The sequence below is a fragment of the Podarcis bocagei genome (assembly GCF_964188305.1).
Source record: "Podarcis bocagei genome assembly, chromosome: 10".
NCBI classification, from domain to species: domain Eukaryota; kingdom Metazoa; phylum Chordata; class Lepidosauria; order Squamata; family Lacertidae; genus Podarcis; species Podarcis bocagei.
This window is the reverse complement of record NC_138135.1, coordinates 13,983,236-14,000,109: the sequence shown is the minus strand read 5'-3', so window position 1 is coordinate 14,000,109 and position 16,874 is coordinate 13,983,236. Positions and strand designations below refer to the sequence as shown.

Here is a 16,874-nt window from a genome sequence, read left to right as displayed (position 1 = left end):
TTAAACACTAGCTGACTTTTTCTGTAGTACTGTAACGTAAAGAGGTGGTGAACTTTACTGTCTCGGGTCACCTTGACAAGTGGTCAGTAGGCCGCAGCAAAGTATATTGGTGTGCATTCCTGTGTATTCATGACTATGCTGCTGTTCATAGCCTGAAATGTTAAAGAAGACTAAGAAAGGAAGGGAGATACGGAATAGTTGATATGCTCTTCAGGAGCACACTTTTTGTGACTGTTCAGAAGCTCAGGTATTTCATAACACAGCTGCAAGGCTGCTGAGACATTTAAACATCAGCACATCTCAGCACTCGGTAAAGAATTCCACAGGTTAGCGAATTCATTTCCTAGCATGATTCAAAATGCTCCTTTCCTTTCCTTTCCTTTCCTTTCCTTTCCTTTCCTTTCCTTTGAAATGCCCCCCAGCAAATTTCTGTCAGAGGCAACTATCAAGACAAACAATATAATCAGGAAAGAGCAACAAAACGAAAATATCAAAACATGGTGGATAACTCAAACATGTAAGGGAGAAAGGGCTTTTTAAAACCCTAAATCTAGGGTACAGTGGTACCTTGGGTTACAGAACAGTTTCAGGTTAAGAACGGACCTCCAGAACGAATTAAGTTCTTAAGCTGAGGTACCACTGTATTTGAAGTACATGCTTCCAGATAAATCTGCTTGGATGTTGGAGCTTGTCATTGGAGTTGTCTAAGGGTGTCCTTGCCATCTCAAGTGAGACAAAGCCTTCACTGTAGTAGCCCCTCAGATTTGAAACTTTCCTTCCTGATCTGTTTGCCTGGTGCCAAGATTATGGGTTTTTGGCAGCAGCTGGGATGGTCTCTTTGGGGGTGGCAGCTTCTAAGGGTTTTAATAGGTAATGTGATTGTAGATCTACTTGTAATTGTTGGTATATGCTGCTGCCTGTCTTTGTGGCTCCTGTTGTGTATTGGCAGCTACCCTGGGAATTTAAAAAGTGGATTCAGAACTAAAAAGGGGAATGTAGACAGAACAGAAGTGGTGTTCTTATTCATTCATTCATCCATTCATTTTCATTTCATTCATTTATACCCTGTCTTTCTCCCAAGTTGGGGTTCAAGGTGGGTTACAGTGTTATAAACATTAATCATAAAATACAGAATAATAAAAACAAACTAGTTAAAAACAATAATAAAACACATTGCAACATATTTACAACCAACAGTTAGGATACAATTAAGTTCTGCTGTACTACAGCTGTTATTTCTGGCTGGGGGGCAACACTACTGTGAATACACTTGAAAATGAGATGTTTTAGTGGTATTTGGCTCTGAAGGAACTTGGTGTTCTATTTTGCTGATAGTCTACGTGACTAGCAGGCTCGTGATACTCTCTGTGGGCCTTAGGATTTCTTCACTGAACTCTGTGTTGATGGATGGATATAGTCACAATCTATTTAATCTCTTTGGTTTGTCTTAAAAAAGAAAGAAAGAAAGAGCTAGTTCTTGAATGTATGAACCTTCTGATTTAGGTTGTCTGTGTGTGCTCTTTGCGCTGGGATTTTGAAGGAGCAAAGTGGAAAAGGAGCAGTTTATTTTCATCTCCCCACAAATAGTCACTTGTTTCTCCCCACCCTGGTCTTTAGTGTCAAGGCTAGCTTGTGGGGCCTGGATGTTTTCCCCAGACAGTTTTCTCGAAGTGTATGTCCGTGCTTTGCTGTTTATGTTCCAGTACTGATAGCGGCTCTGTTGCATTTCAGGGTGGACGTGGTCAGCCACACCAATTTTGTTTGTATGCTCGAGCCATTGGGTCAGGGTCCTCAGATAAGTACACTGACACATCCTAGAGTTGGGAAAGAGCTGGGTTGTGTTGGGAATAGTGCTTTTCTTTTCAAGCCTGAGTCAGTGTAATAATGTGAGATGGAAGCAAAAAAGAAACAGAGTCATTTAGTGCTCTACTGAAAGTGAGTAGCCCCTGGCCTAAATCTGGTATATTGGGTCAAGCTGCAATGCAGGCCTGGCTCTGAAATGTGGTGAAAAATATATATAATGAAATGAGTTCACGAATGGTTCTACTATTTATTAAACCCTTCCTATCTTGTTTCTCTGCTCCTCCCTGCTCAATCTTCACTAGATCTAACATTTCCAGAGATGTTTATTGATTAAATAATTTTTTTGCCAAATAAAATTTTATATTTTCAGAACTTTAATATAGGTGCCTTTTTGAGGGAGAAGCGTGTGATAATTTGCAATCCAATAAAACAAACACCGGCTCATTATTAAAAGGAAAGATCATTTTAAATATCTTTTCACTCCCGTTATCAAATTGCACAGCAGAATCAAAGTAAGTTTAAAATTTGCTGTGTGCTCCATCAATGAATCGGATTTAATATGTCAGCCACAAACCCTTGCTAGACACTTTAAGAACATATTGTGTGATGGTCTCGAAAAGTGCATAGGTAGGGCCATGTAATAATTTCTCTAATTGCTCTGAACAAAATATCTCCTCCACAGCTTGACAATGTGTGATTGCACCCTATAGCTTAGGTCTATACGTATTACAGCGCATTTGTGAATAGAGTGCTTTGATATTAATATTCCAATGGTTGGATGACTGGAAACATTCCATGCTCTCTAAAAGGAAGAGCAACCTTGTGATGGGTTTCCCTTGGCAAGGACGAAATAACCTAATCCAATTATGCTTCATCTGCTTTATTGACCTCTTCGTTCCCCCTTCTTGACACATAGTGGCACAATAAAGGAGCTCACCAGCAAGTGCTTTTGCATTTATTGAATTTGCAAAGCTGCTATTAAAGTTTTGGAAATGCATGGATGGAGCTTGCAGGTTTTCTGTCCTCATGGAATTGGTTTTGGAAGCGGTCTTACTTTCAGTTATTCCAATTATTCAGCCCTAGAGCAAATATATTGCTCTGAGTAATCAATATTATTAGAGAGTCAGAAACGTAACGTGTTCATGTTGACTCTAAACATCGTGGACAGTGACGGCTAAAGTGTTGGTGCAGCGTTGCCTAGATGCTTTCCATACACTTCGGACTAAAGTAATGCTAGGAGGACTATGGACTTTTGCCATGGAAGCAAGCAGGCGGGGAATTTGGGAGCTTTTATGTGCATCATAGGATTGTCTAGTTCTAGGTGAATATTGCCAGTTGTTGCTCCTGCTTTCATTGCAGCACTGTGTGTTAACAATCCTAAAGGGGCAGTGAGGAACTGACCAAGAAATGAGGTGAAGGGCTGAACTTTACACGTTGACTTGAACTAACATGTTACTTGATTGCGGGTTTCGTTGCCTTAGCAAAAGGAGTTTGGATATTGCAAGCTCTGCTGTTGTTTCAAAAAGAAATTTAGAGATCGTTGTACTTAAGTTACGCTGCCTGACAAGAAAAGATATTTGGCATTTAAAGTCCAATTCTGTCTTCATTTAACGCCATCTAGCAGCAAGTAGAAGCGTTACCCACACATCAAGCTTATGTGGGTGAGGGATGACAACACTTGTCTTCATGTGTTTATATGAGCAGGATTCAACTGCAAGTGAACAAATGCATCCTTCTCTCTCTTTCCCTCCACCCATTGTGGTGGATGTGTTTAAATTTTGTCTTGCAGACAGTTGATTGTAAAAGTGAGAGATGAAGGGAGGTTGTCAGCACAACCCTCTTGGTCAGACAGTTGATTTCTCCCGAGCAGAGAGAGCAACTCATTTAATTTGTTTGCTAGACAAGACTGTCATTGCTGTTGTACGGATGGGTAGCATAGGCTGTAAATTTTGCTGATATGAAACCCCAAGGAACTGAGCTGGCTGGGCCCACAGTTTTTGAGGAAGTCACAGAAGTCAAGAGGGCAAATCTAGTGTACATAATACTCAAATATTAAACATGGTGCCCAGTTTAGAGGATAGAGGGCAGATTGTTCTTCTAATGTGGGGAATCCACAGCATCAGGTGTTGGTTATCCAATGAACAGATTTTGTGTTTTCCTCTAAGCTCCTTTAAATTCTGCCTTAAATCTTTAATTGGGGACAGTGTTTTCCTCAGTCCATAGTTCCATAGTCGATGCTGGAAAGGGAAGGGAAAAATTCATATAGGAGAGAAGGTGGAGAGGGCACGTATAAGGCAGTTTCCTATGTTCCACCCAGCCTGCAGCTTGGCCATTCATGGGTTAGCCTGTTGTATTTGCAGCCTGAAAACCCATGTTTCTGCTGATCTTTGGATAGAAACCAGAAGGAAAACCTTTCTTAAATGTCTTTTTCATAATGCAGAGGGATCAAGGTGCTGGTACATCCATGTTGTGATGGAGCCTACATGAATGGTAGAGTCTCTGCTTTTAGGTCATTTCCTGCAGTCCTATTTAATCAAAGCTAATCACATGGGTTCGGTATTAAGCCGATCTTCATGCATAAACATTCCTGTTCTGCTAGCGGAAGAGACTTCCAACTGCTGAATAGAACACACACATGCCAGCAAATTTTGGGGGGCATGCAGGAGGAGTGGAAGAAGGGACCTTCCATTGCCTGGGCAGTGTTCGAATCATGGAGCATTGGATGTAACCTCTTGGTTTCCAAACCCAAGTTTGCTGAAGGAATATGGGAGAGCGAAAGTGTCCATAGAGGAGATTCATCCTCAAGAGGCTACATTGCTTAACGCTTCATGCACAGCAGTTATCTCATGGAAATAACCCCCCTACACTTTTTCTCAGCCATGTTTACCTCTGTTTTTGGAACCTGGCAGAGAAAGAAACTACTACAAACTTGTTGAGGACGCACATGCAGAGAATCCCATTTCCCACTTACTGCTTTCCCCCTTTATATCTGGGAAAGCCTGTCTCTCTGCCTTGTTACATAACATGCAGCTCCAAGAGTCTTGTTTGTAGACTCTGTTTTTTTGAGCAGCAAACTGACAGATTCTAGACAGCACAACAGATGTTAACATCTGTAGTATACTGTGGACATAACAACTGACAGTCAAGCATACTTCTCCAGGGCATTTTTACTGTTGGGAGAGTTGAGCTTTGTCGGATATTCTTGGCACAGAAGGAAAAAGTTTTTTAAAGCTTGCCTCAGCTGTGTACTTGTGGTTGTGTTTTTTTTAATGGAAGCATGGGTGATTTTTGTGCATTTGGCCAATATGTGTTGTCATGTACAGTTAATTTTGCAATACTGACTTCTTTTAATAGACAGGTACAACCCCCTTGAAGCATTTACTGCCTTTACAAACAAATGTGCCATGTTAAAAAAGAATTCAAAGTTTTGAAGAGGTGACCTATTTTTTAAAGTAGTTTATTTTTCTTATAACTCGTAGAGCACTGTTAAACACCCATGAGTATGGGATTTACTATGTTTAAATATGAATGTTAGCCTCAAGCTTTGGCCATTAAACCTGCAAGCTTCCTCATTAAATTTACAGGTTGTACTAGCGTGTCCAACATGTTGACAGTGTTTATAATATGTACTTTGTAAGACACAGCTATTATATACATTTGCCTCACATTGGGCCAGGCTTATTCCTTCTTGGCTTTAATTTTAGAGTTATTCAAAGTGAAATACAAAATGTGCCATGACCCCAGTTTACATCATGATTTGTAGCTGTTCGTCGGAGCTCATTGTTCCAAGACACATGTTTCTTAAAGACAACTGTGTGGTCCATATTCTTTTACCTAGAATACTGAAAAGCCTAGCTTCTTTGTAGGAGAAATAGGTTTCTAGCCATCAAGCTTGTACGTTGGTTTGAAAATACAAAAGCAATGAATAAGAAAGAGCCAAATTTTCAGTATGGCTTTTGATTCTTATGTTCCTAAGTTCATATATCAAAAGGGTGCAAAGACTGAAGTAAGTTCCTGGCATTCAGAAGACATCTTAAGGCAGCCCTGTTCAGGGAAGTTTTTAACGTGTGCTATTTTAGTGTATTTTTGGTTTCTATGGAAGCCGCCCAGAGTGGCTGGGGAGGCCCAGCCAGATGGGCGGGGTATAAATAATAAATTATTATTATTATTATTTAGGCACAAGAATAGTAAATCCTTGGTTTAAAAAAAGGGGGGCTGTCTGGCCTAGCTTTAGAAAATATTTTTTTGGGTGGGGTGGTGGGAGCTTCTGCTTCTGCTTCTCTTTACCATGTTACTTCAGGAGTTAAAGATGCAACTGCATTTTGCCTGCGGGGGTGAGGAAGTGCAACCAACTTTGGGTTGGTTTTGGTATCAAAGCCCAAAATGGTGGTGTCCAGGCCCTTCTTCTTCCCCCTTCTGGGCTTTCTGTGTTTTTAGACTGTACACACACATTGCAGTTTTTATGCTGCAAGATACCCCGAGAATGCTTTGTTTATGGCGCAGTCTGGAAATGCTGTATACAAATTCTGCTGCATGGCTAAAACAGTTCCCTGCGTCCCTTTCTAGCAGGAAAGGAAGACTGAAAATGTTTTGGCTTGCCTGCTGCACAGATGAGCCACGTAGCAGCCAAACAACCCCCAACCTTTCTTGCACCTTTGGGGAGGAGACTGGAATTGCCTTGCAACTCTCAAGAACATCCCTATTGACCTCCTTGCTCTTCATGCTCACCAGCGAGTTGATTCTCATGTTCTTAAACTGCAACACGCCTGTTGTGACAGGCCAAAATGTGGGTGGTTGTATCAAAGCATAAAGAACCAGCTAGTAGGCCATTACAGGAGTCTTCACAAAGGAGCTGGTGCCGCACAGAGCCTCTTTCGGAATGGCTCTCTATTGCACAGCATTGTGGGATTGCACCCAATGTTAGACAGCCCATTGAAATTAATGGGCATGACTCACTTGGGTCCTTTATTTTAATGGGTCTACTCTGAGTACAACTAGCTTATATATCATCCATGGTTTGGAGGTGAGGGATTGCGTCAAAAATATGCATAATACTGCTTGTATTTCCTCTATAACTGCTTCCTATCGGACAGCATATTCAAAAGGGCTGTATGTTTCTGTGGAGCAAAACATAAAAGAAGAGCCTGTTGGATCAAGTCGGTGGCCAATCTAGCCCAACGTCCTGCCATTACAGTGACCAGCCAGTTGTTTATGGGAAGTCTGCAATAGGGACGCAAGAGCACTCTTCATTCCTTTTAAAACTGTCCAGGTTGGTGGCAACCCTTGCCTCCAGGGTTTGACTATTCACTGTCTCTGCTGCATAAAGAAGTGTCTTCAAAGTATTACCTGTTTGTTCATTTTGACACGCATCATGAATATGAAAATTATATGTGGGTTTTCTTAATGGGTAAGATATGTAGCTTAGCATTCTGGAAAATTTCTGACATGGTCCTACCGGCTTGTTTTGATTCTGCAAAAACGTATTTCCATCTGACTTGTAGGTGGCCTGTTGCTCCAGTTCCTGGAAATGGTAAGTGCCCAGTTTGCTAGACAGTGGTCCTTACTGTTTGACTGTTCAGTCTGCAACAGAAATAAAACTTGGAATTCAGAGTGGAAGATGTTTTCCTCTTCAGCTACAGAAGGTCCATTCTGCAGACTCGAGAGGAACAAATGTCCCTTTTCATAAGTTGAGTGTGTCACCGCCCTGCCTTTCTCAGAAATCCAACAAACCAGGGCTAGGTTTACCCTAGCCAGAAAAGGGCAATATTGCAAGGAATGTCTGCTCATCTATCTCTGTACTAATTAATTAAATGGTACATAGCAATATGAAAAAGAAGCAAGCTTGTGCATTTATTTATTCATTCATTCAGTATCCCAAATGTTGAGAAGCTAGCTATTCCTTCACAGAAGTAAATTCTACTTTGGAATATTCCTGCACTCTCTCGTGGCAATACTGTATGTGCAGCCCAGGGGACCTTTCCTGTTGCCATTCGTCTTTCCTGGAGGCAGTGGCTTTTTACACAGGCAACTCTGCACTGAAAGTGCAGTTTTCTGATGTTAAGAACAGTTTTGAGTATTAAAGGGGAAATGTATGATACAGTCCTCTCACGGAGCTTTCCTCCTTGTGCTGGGTGGCCTGCATTTGGACTTGAAAATCAGGGTGTGGAAAGTATATAATACAAAGTAAGACAATGGCACCAAAGTAAAAAATAAAATTCAAGCTTTCTTATGTGTGGAAGGACAGAGGATAGCCATCTTCAATTAATGGCAACACTTGGTTTGTATTACTTGACTACTCTTCCCTGAATTTTTAAATGACTTGTTATAATGGCCATTGGTTAAAAACAGACCTTTCCCCTAGAATGTTTTGAAGATTTAAGTTTGGAAAATGTGTGTCTTTTATATTAACATCCTATTATCTTCTTGCTCTTCATTATATTTCATGACTTCTGTTAGTTCAATTCGCTGAAAACAGATTTTCTAACTAAAAGAGTAATAAGTTCAACAGAAGTTTCAAAAGAGTTTGCTCTTATTGGAAGAACATCCAGAAATTATCCCAGTGAAGTAAGGAATTTAAGTTCATTGTTGTTGTTGTTGTTGTTGTTGTTGTTGTTGTTGTTGTTGTTGTTGTTGTCGTCATCTCTCCTCCCATCCCTCGCAGTGATGTTTCACAATTCCTGATAGTTTCTTTTTCATAGTGCACTTCCCAGAAAGAGACGAACCTGTTGAAATGTGCTCCAGTCTTAGATCATGAGTATCGGCACACAAGCCTGCACTTGTTTTATTCATAATTTTATATTAGAATGCACAGCTTCAGGGCAAGTGCATAGCATTGCACTGTCCTGTACTTGAGACCAGCACTGCCGCATTTGAGACATATGTAGAAGAAGGTGAACCTGTCACAAAATGTTGTTGTGTGCCATGCTCCTGTTCAGGGATCCTTCTTTTTGGCATGCTTATCCAGACATGTATAAATAGACATGTGTTTTAATCTGTTTTTAGCTTAACTGTTGATTTTAATTAAATTCTAGTTTTTTAAAATACTCGTTTTTAACTTTGATTTGTAAGTGTTTGCTTTGTATTCATTAAAAATGCTTAGCTGTTTTGTTTACAATCAAGTGGTATATACATTTTTGGTCAAATAAATAAATATGATAGTAAGACAGTCTTCCTCACAAGTAGACCGGGTGCTTCTTTCTAGTGTTCCTATTATAACCTCTTCTGTTTTTAATAGTGCTCTACACTTTGTTTGACCTTTGACAGAGTGCAGAGGATCTGGAACCTAGACAAAGCTTGAAGTTGACGTGTATTGAGATACTGCTATGGATTTATAGTTTGGGATAAATTAGTTCTGTAGGTTTGTATCCCAAAGATTTTGTGCAGTGTTCCATTCATGGCTTCCTCTTTCCTGCTGTTGCAGTTGCTACTACTCAAGCCACTTGGAGACCCTGTAAAACAGGAATGGAGAATGTGTGGCTAACTAATTTTTGCTGTACTGCAACTCCCATCATTCGTGACAGTTGACCATGCTGACTGGGGCTGATGGAAGTTGGAGTCCAGCAACATCTGGTAGACAACAGGTTAGCAACCTCTGCAGCAGACCAGTGTGGGATGCAATTTGGGAAACTACAGCTGATGGGGGTGGGAGAATGAATGGGAACTGGCAGCTCCTCCCTTGCATAAATGAAAGTCTCAGGACTCTGTTGGATTGAAGCCACTGTTGGTAAGGACACCTGACCATTAGGTCCAGTTGTGACCGACTCTGGGGTTGCGGCGCTCATCTCGCTTTATTGGCCGAGGGAGCCAGCGTTTGTCCGCAGACAGCTTCCGGGTCATGTGGCCAGCATGACCAAGCTGCTTCTGGCAAACCAGAGCAGCGCATGGAAACGCTGTTTACCTTCCCGCTGGAGCGGTACTTATTTATCTACTTGCACTTTGATGTGCTTTTGAAGTACTAGGTTGGCAGGAGCAGGGACCGAGCAACAGGAGCTCACCCCGACACGGGGATTCGAACCGCCGACCTTCTGATCGGCAAGTCCTAGGCTCTGTGGTTTAACCCACAGCACCACCCGTGTCCTCCGCCAACTACTTAAGCCTGTTGTCTGCTCCTATAGTGTAAAATTCTGTACCATTTGAAACATTTAAAATGCTTACTTGAAATATCTCAAGGCGCACTATATTACAATATTGAGAATGCTGCGTGTAAAGTTGTTTTTCCTTTAAAATGAATGTGTAATGAAAGGTTCGATCTCCCTTCCTCTCAAATGTATCTCCACATTTCATCTGAAACTGGCTGAATTAAAATCCAATATTGATTTATCTATATACAGCGAGCCACTTTTTCATTTCTCAGAGAAATCTATATGCTGGATATTCTCCTTTATGATCCCTCTTAGGTATATTTAACATTCAAAGCCCTGACGTCTCATAAAGGTCTTGGCTCCTTGCCATCCCCCACCACTGCCAAATTTTCTCCGTGAACATGAGAAACTACCTTACACCAAATCAGAACAGTTGTCCATTTAGCCCAGCATTCTCTATTCTGACTAGCAGCAGATCTCCTGGATCTCAGGAAAAGGAAAGTCTTTGCCATCACCTCCTCTGTGATTTATTTATTTTTTAACCTGATGCTTGGGCTCTTTACTTTGCCACTTTCGGAGAGCTAAAGTCCCACTTCTAAAGGATTCATAGCTTTGGTTGCCACAACATTTGGGGGGTGGGGGAAGGCGCACTTTCCCAATGTGTAAGTCCTTGGGCAGAGCACTGTAAGGAAGCCTTTTAGAAAAAACACTGCCAAGTTAGCAGAGAAACACAGAAACCTGATCCTTCTCCAAGATATGAATTGGGCATCTTTCAAACACTACAGCCGACTTGCAGGCCAAGATCATTGCTCTGGTATGCTATCTTGGCTTAGCTGAGTTTGCTTTCCAGATGGCTTGGTGTTGGCAGTTCCTTGTTTCCTTCTTGAGCAGCAAGCCTTTCTATCCCCTTCTTAAAGCATTTGTGGATGTCTTTGTTCAACCCCTTAGACCACACTCCTGTTTCCATTTGAACCTTGCTTTGATTAGGTGCTTCTCATATTCACAATTATACAGTACTACATTCCAAAGAAATGTTAGTACATTCCGAAGAAATGAGCTAGAGGCAAGACACAGCCTTTATCCACCTGTTGTCCTCCAGATGTTTTCAACTACTGTTCCCTTGATCCTCAGCCAGCACTGCTGTTGGTGAGTGCTGATATACAAGAATGAATAAAGTAAACATTGGACTGTGCACTCATGTTAAGGAATGCTCCACTTTATTGGATGTGGGCAGTAAAATGGAAACTTGAACTCTGGCCGTAAAGGTTCAATCCTGAAAACTGAATCTGCTTAGAGCCGATGTTTGTAACAAGGACATTTGTTGTGGCTTACTTACATATTATAAAAAGGTGCATGCTGTGGGCTTGTACTATTCTCTCCTTGCTTTCACAAATTCCCTTCTCCCTTTCCTAGTGTTAACGATGGTTCAATGTTTCATCTGAATCCTTGGCGCTAACAGTGGTTTGCTTTTAATTTAGAGATTGAACTCAGGATTAAAATCTGCTTTGTCTCCACATCAAAGGCTAACTATGGTTTGTGGTAACTCTTCCACTGGTTTAACCCTGAACCATGGTTATCTCTTACCTGCTGAGAGGAAGAAGCCCATGAGCCAGTGATCACAAAACTCAAATTTGTGTCAAATTTAGTTGACTACTATATTGTGTAACTTTTTAGAATTGTTGAAAGGGAGGTGGTGAGAGAGGAGATACTGTACAGCCACTGGGTGTAGGTGCTGCAAGAGAAAGGACTTTCTGGCCATTAAGACCACTTAAACCACCACCATACCCTCTCACATTTTGAAGTATTCTACAAAATCCTCAAAAATATTATTTCAGTGTTCATCATAGGAACTGAAAATCATAGGAACTCAACAACAAAACATTAGTGTAATGGTCAGCATTGTGACCAAAACCCACACCTATTGATTTTGCTTATACGTATAAATGAATTTTTTTGACATTCCCAGCACGATCTTGGCTGTACAAATTTTAAGTCCTTAACTCCTGAATGTGTGCCGTCTTTATTACTTTCAATTAATTTTCAGGATATGCTGTACAGGTGACTCTGCAAGGTGTCTTCAGGGTGCTGCATTTCTTTCAAAAGTATAGGAACTGCTTTTATATGGAGAGCCATTAAGTAATAGTGCGGCACAGCTTAGGCCTAGTAAAATGTTCACAGCTCCATTGCTAACAAAATATTGCTAAGCAACTTGCAGGTGACAGCTCCTGGAATAGACATAAAATTGAATAGGTTGAATTTCCCCTGTTTGTAATGGAAAAGTATTGTTGCATGTAAGTATAGCAACCTTGGCACCAAATTCAGCAGGCATTGTGCGCTAAATGGGTGGCACTCTGAAAATGCAATGTGTACTATTAATGTATCTCTGAGTAGTTCAGTTTGCTATAGCTGGGTCAACAACAAACATCAAGAAGGAGACAAGGACTTGGAGGCTTCCTCTTAACTCCTGCTCTCCTATTCCTCAGCTCCTACCCATAGTTGGTCGTCCAAAGTGATAACATTGGACAAGTCTTCTAATTGTTCAGGCTAGTGAGCAGCTTTAACCCTGGAAAGCTCTGTAATGCAACAGCATCTGGAGGGCCACTGGTTAACCATCTTTGCTTTATGAGGACACTGGTATATTGCCTGACTCCCTTTAGTCTATTGATATATGGAAACTTTCTTGGCTGTGGCGTCACTGTATGATTTGCAGTTCCTTCTCAATCTTTGCCTAAAGTTGTGCTGTTCAGGCTGAAGTCTTACTAGCTACCCCTTGTGCCTCCTGTTTGTGACCCAACTGTCTTGAGCTGATGTGGGTTTGTCCTTGACATTTACAGGTGAATCTCATATCCTCTTCTCCATTTGAAAATTTGTCTTGCTGGAAGTGTCCACAATTCTCAGATAAAAAATGATCCCACCTTTATCCAAATTAGAGACAAGGCAACTATCACCATCTGAATAAAAACAAGCCATCTAAATGTTTTTCAAAACCCATAATGAGCTGTAAAATTCAGAACTCAAAATGGTGCCAGTTGGTTGACTCCAAAGAGCCTCTAGCGTGAATAGAAGACACTTGTACAAAGGGAAGTTCTGCCTTGGTTTCCAATAGGAACCCCTTACTCCACATCCTTGCCAATCCTGAAGGCCCCCTAACACTAAAAACTTGCTTCTTGATGGGCTGTAGCATGATGTGTGTGGAGCATAGGATTTCAAAGCCCCCTTCTAGCAGAGTTCCACTCATGATTATGAGAAGTGAAGACTCTTGGAAGATAGATCTTTCCTTCTAAACTTAATATAATGTAAATAGTGTCCTCTGAAGAAAGGGTTCCATGATGTTGCAGAGCTTGTGTGTCTCTCATGCAGACAGAGAAACAATCACTAAGACAAATAGTTGCTGTTTATGTAGTACCTAAATACCTGTACAAAAATAAAAGCACAAGGCAGGCCTTGCCCCACAAATTGTGTGTGTTTTAGGGAGAGCAGTTTGGCTGGAATTTTATAGCAATTGATTGGAGCTTGTTTCCCAATGTGTAAAGCAAAATGAGGAAACGATACTCTGTTACTTCATAAAGAGCCATTCATTTATTTGTACGCTTGGCAGAAAAGAATGAACTTGTAATGTGGGTGAATTCAGACTACGCCCATTTGGGAGGAGAGGTGGGAGTGAAACAGAGTGAAGGATGACATAATCTCCATTGTGGGATAAGCTGGTTAAGGGGTTGTCACACAAGCCGAACTGGTCCAGAGGCAGTGACGAATCCAGTATCACACCTAGGCCAAGTTTTTGTTTTTGTCCTTGTTGCTGGAGTGTGCTCCAAGGGCTGTATCTGAATTTCTTTTTCCCTTTCTGCATTTCTATATACTATAGGACTGCTTTTGGCACATCAGACTCATCTGCCCTCTATTACAGCAACTTCTTAAAGAATTGTGGCACCTAGGTGATTTTGCTTTAGACTTTCCATTCTGTCTCTGTGGTCCTTCACTTTTATCAATACACTCCTCATTTCGTAGACTAACATGGATACAAGCCAGGAGCTGCAAGGCTGTACATGTTTCTGTCTGAAAGCCTTTCTAGGGTCTGGGATGCTTTGTTGGAAGTATGAGAAAGGGTTTGGGTTCTGGTCTACTCTGCAATGAATCTCAGAGACCCTTTCCTTGCTAGGTATTATGCAGGTGTTGAAGGCTCATCACAGCCAGCACCTACCTTATTTCAGAATGCAGGAGGAGGTTCTGTTGTGCAGTCACCCCCATAGAAAAGACCCTCTCTCAGGATTGCTGCATACTGTGGCACCACCCAAAGAGTCTCCTTGGATGACCTTGGTAAATAAGCTGGTCAGTATTGGAGCAGGCATTCACTCTGATAAAGAGCTTTATTTGTCAGCACAAACAACTTAAATTTGGATGAGCAGCAAATTGGCAGCCGTCCGGTTCCTGCAGAAGTAGTAAAATATGATTGCAGTAGGAAATCTAGAAGCTGCATTCTGCACTAGTTGCAGCTTCTAAACCAGCTTTGATAAGGGCAGACCCACATGGAGCACATTACAGTAATGTAGCCCTGAGGTTACCAACACAGGGGGTCACTCACTGTCCTGGAATGACTGTAGCTGTTATAGAATTGCAGCATCCAAAGAGGGTTGCACAGGAAGTACCACACCTTGATTCTGTTCCTTTCTGCTCAGATGTCATGATAGTGTGATGCCACTTGAACATGAAAGAACCATAAAGTTTGCATCTGTTTTCCTCTCTCACCCCACCGCCATGTATGCTTGGAGGCCATCTATTTATTTATTTATTTTATTTCATAAAATTTATACACTGCTTGATTGTATAAACCCTCAAAATGGTTTACAAAAAGATAAAACCCTAAATTTAGGGGGGAAATATGCAAAGCATTAAAGCATGCATGAAGCTAAATTTTAAAATGGATTTATATTCACACCAGCTTTTCAAAGCATCTAAAGTTACAAAAACGTTTTTCAGCAGTGACAACATTGTCAGTGACAATATGCACTGACTGCTTTGGTGACATTTTGCTATAACAGCATTATTAAATTGTCCTGCAGACACTGTGTATCTCTCTCGCACCAATCCAATATGCAGAATCTCCCAGGAAATCTTAGAGCTGTCAACTTGCTGCTCTAGTGAAATTTGATTCTGCATGGAAGTGAGTTTCTTCCCTGCAGGCAGATCTCAATCTCTCGCCTTTCCTTGTTTATATACACAGCTTCACCTTCCCTTCACCTACCCCACCCTGCCTGATTATCTTTGACATTCCTACAGTATCTTCACACACTTTTATATTTAGCATTGTTTTCAGTTGGGTTAAGTTGTGGACCCAGCATGTGACTCATAATAATAAGTCATTGACGAAACAGCTTTACAAATAATAATAAAATGTATTGTCCTTCCCACTGCCTTCTCCATGCTAGGTCTAGCACTGTTTGGTATTGTTTTATATTCTGCTGGAAGCTGCCCAAAGTGGCTGGGGAAACACAGCCAGATGGGAGGGGTATAAATAATGAAATTGTTGTTGTTGTTGTTACAAGTCTATATGACAGCTCTTGAAGCAGAGACTGGTCAGGGAGTAATACAACCTGGGTATCAATAGCCAGTTCTGGCTGAAGGTTGGAACTGCAGGAAGACTAGCCAGGAAGGACGCCACTGACTGACAACAGGTCAGTGTGGATCATATGATACTACAGGATCCCTATAAAAGCTTTCCATAATAATAAGAGCTCTGCTGGATGACATCAAAGGTTCATCTAGTCCAGCATCCTAATCCCACAGTGGCCAAACAGTTGCTTATGGGGAGCCCAGTAGCAGAAGCTGAGCCCAGCAGAACTTGTCCTTCCTAGCAAATGGTATTCAGAGGCACACTTTATTCAATACTGCTGGTAGCGCACAGCCACCAGGGCTATTGATAATCTTACTTTCCATGAATTTGTGTAAACTCTGTTTAAAGATACCCAAGTTAGTGGCCGTCACTGCCCCTTGTGCGAGCGAACTCCATAGTTTAACTGTGTGCTCTGTGTGGGAATACTTTCTTTTGTCTGTCCTGAAATCTTCCAACATCCATCTTCGTTGAATGACCCTGATTTCTACCACTGTGAGTGGTGGAGAAAAACTTCCAGCTTAGGTTTGCTCTCTCATCTGGCAAGGGCCTTTGAATATGTTCTTTCTGATGACTACCTGTGATCTCTTCCCCCTTCAACATAAAAGAAGCCAGGAATAGCTGATGGGTTAAGGAAGTAAGCAAAGTGATACTCTCTATTCAGAATCCCTAAAATGAGGCCTTCAGTTGTGTTGCTGGGGAAGCGAGGAAAAGGGTTGGCCGGGGCTGTCTGGGGTGATGAAGAAGCAGCAACTGTGTTGGAGGAGGAGTACATGATCTTTGTGTGGAAAGTAGTGGTCTTATTCAGATCTAATTTCTTCCCCAAAGAAAATGTAGTACATTCTTTTCAGCAAGAAACTACCATGCATATTCCAACAATTTTATTTCTTTCCTTGTAAAATTAAACAGTAATTTTAATTTAAATTAATGAGTATTGAGTGTGTAGTGTAAAGAGCAATCACATCATTATTATGATTATGTGACTGGTATGATCTTTGCTGTGTCCTTAAAAGCCATGGAAAATAGCTAAAGAGGAACATAGGTGGGTTAACAAAGTTCCTAGCTTGTTTATTATATAAATGTAGAGGGGGAAGATGGAGAGAGGTGATCTCATAGATGTTTAAACGCGAACTTGGAAACAGGAAATAAGGAGAAAAATGTGCACTGGAGCCAAGTGAGTTCTTGTTTGATTTAAAGTTAACCCATTTGTATGCTGGCAGGAATGTGGGCTGGTCTGTGCTATCAGTTATAATAGCATAGGGAACTAAATTTTATATTCTGATATTGTTTTTGTATTCAAGTGGCCATTCAGCGATGGAAATAAATTGCCAGGAGTTGGCATCTCCCTCTCAAGATCAGGCTTTTCCTAAGCCACTTGTTCA

General features: G+C 41.2%; 2 protein-coding genes across 8 annotated transcripts in view; one reads left to right on the top strand and one right to left on the bottom strand.

Moving 5' to 3' along the window:
- Positions 1–17, bottom strand: part of DNAI7 (dynein axonemal intermediate chain 7) — a 278,992-nt gene extending 278,975 nt beyond the window's left edge. Inside the window, exon 1 of the mRNA XM_081209963.1 lies at positions 13–17. The gene's annotated coding sequence lies outside the window, so the exon portion shown is untranslated. The remainder of the gene's footprint in view (positions 1–12) is intronic.
- Positions 1–16,874, top strand: part of USP6NL (USP6 N-terminal like) — a 145,115-nt gene that overhangs the window by 34,486 nt on the left and 93,755 nt on the right. The window lies entirely within an intron of this gene.